Genomic DNA, 2,500 nt, shown 5'->3' with positions numbered 1-2,500 from the left:
ATTATTTATTTTTATAATTGTTATTATTACTGATTTCCACATTATTGCCTTTTTTCTTTTTTCTATATATATATATATATAATTGACTTTATCACAGAAATGGCCACAAAGAAACAAGCAAGCGACAAGTAACAAGCCATTCATAATACAGATCACCACGCCCATGCTTGTAAGGAGCACAAACAATGATTAGATTATATTCATATTTTCTTCTGTCAACGTACTTATTTATTTACATATTGTTTTGTTCAAATATTTGTTGCCATTCATTAAATAAAATGTTTTACAGTATTGATAACATTTCTGTGTTGTTAAAGCATTTAATATTATAGTTTAGTGAAGGTGCCACACTAGTTGAGAGAGAGTAAGAGAAAATGACACTGTCAAAGATATAATTTACCTGACCATGGAGCCAAAATATATATATATATATATATATATTTATTAATGAGTGAGACTGTTTACTGATTCAGAAATGATAACTCTTCTGTCTGTTTAACTCTCATGTTATGGTACCATTGAGCAGATAAGTTATAAACTACCTGGTATGATTATCTTCTGTCATTGTGGTAGTGCTGCAACCATTGTGTGGAATAATAGTACTTAGGATATAGAAAAGTGTTATGATTATTTATCTATTTCTTCTTTTATATCAGAAGTAATTGAAAACCATCCTTTATATCTGAGGCATTTATTGTAGTTATTATGATTATTCTTTTGCTTCTTCTGAATGAAAATTCCTTATAACTTAGACATTGAGAGTTTTTATTTTGAATTTTCTTTCTTTATGCTTTTCATTGTGAATTTCATCCTTTCCTTTTATCAATTCAATTTTTCTTCACCTTTTACTATTTTTGAGACCACATTTCATCTTTGTGTTTACCTCATCACATATGAGATTCATCTATAATGATATATTTCCCCATTTATATTGTCACTGTTTGATTTTGTAAACTTTATCTTGGTTTACAGTGTAAAGAAATAAAAGGATACTCTACTTCATGTGATTATGCACTCTTTAGTTAAGAGTGGATACATATGTAACTTATGTACTGAGAGACGGGAATACACGGCCTGTGTGTGTGATAGAGCAAAGAGTACCTATGTAATTTTAGCTGAACATTTGGAAGCTTTGAAAATAACAAAAGGAAGATTTCTGTGAAACTGCAAATGGAGAATGATTTATTTGACAGAGTGATGTCATTTACTTGATTGTTGAGGTGCTTTGTATACCTTGTACAAGCTAGTAAAAATAACCATAAAAAAGTTAATTTGATGTGCTCATTCCTAAGTTGAAACATTGAATTGTTCATCAAAATTTTGTTTTTATTTCAGAAAGGATATACATATGGTAGTTGAACTTTTGAGTTATTTCTTACCAGACACATTTAATGGTGTAAACTTTTACTTGTAGGAACTTCTGTTGTAAGTTGTTATTATTATTATTATTATTATTATTATTATTATTATTATTATTATTATTATTATTATTATTATTATTTTTTTTTTTTTTTTTTTTTTTTTTTTTTTTTTTTTTTTTTTTTATTTTTTTTTTTGCTAATGGCATTCCCAATATTACTAAACACTTGTTAGACCTATTTAGTGGAGGATGATTAGTGACTGGGAGATTTCTTCAGTGCCCTGCAAGATAGTTCATTTAAATGTATTCTTTTTTTTTTTGAAACTTTTTAGTATTACTTTTCATTTGGTAATTGTTACTTTTTAGTAGGTTTGTAATAGTACTATGTAAAGCATGTAGAATCTTGTACTTTTTTCAGTAATTAGCTTAGCAGAAATATATATTGAACAAGTTCTGAGAACACATCTTATCACAATCTTTTGAAAATGGATTGATTTGTGTCTTCATAAGGTTAAAAAAAAAAAAGAACTGGGCAAACACATACAGCTTAGCAGTGCATATGGATCAGTATGAAAGATCCTGGCCAGATGATTGCCGTTACATGATTCAGTAAAGATATGCATGCAATGTTATTGTTTAAAGGTCTGCTATATGAACACAGTAATAGTTCGGTATTTATAAGATATGAGCTAATTGCAAGCGCTCAAGAAGTTTTCATTTTCATAACTTAACTTAAGGTACATCATGTTTCTTGTGGATGTAGTTTTAAAAGAAGTAGAGAACCAGAAACAGTAGTGCATCAAAGATATCAAAATATCTTTCATATGATTAAAAAAAAAAGATCCTGTCACAATGAGCTTTGCAAATCACAGCATCACCCTTTGTGGAGACAAATGTTGTCAATTGTTAGTGCCTCGCATCAGCATTATTTTATAAAATAGTGTTATATTAATGAACAAGTATTATTGAAGAATGAAAAATGGTATAGGAAATTCTTGGAATGCTAAAGATGAGACTTAAAAGTATTCTGGAAACGGTGCACGTTAAAGTAACAGTAGAGTACATTGTACATATTCACTCTTCTGTGATCTGCAGTCTAGTCCTTCAAAATCACAGCAGATGCAGCTACTTTTTTCTAGC

This window comes from Penaeus japonicus, unplaced genomic scaffold, assembly GCF_977035675.1.
Source record: "Penaeus japonicus unplaced genomic scaffold, GWHDUDI00000001_assembly GWHDUDI00000002, whole genome shotgun sequence".
In the NCBI taxonomy this organism is placed as follows: Eukaryota; Metazoa; Arthropoda; class Malacostraca; order Decapoda; family Penaeidae; genus Penaeus; species Penaeus japonicus.
This window is presented reverse-complemented; position numbering follows the sequence as displayed.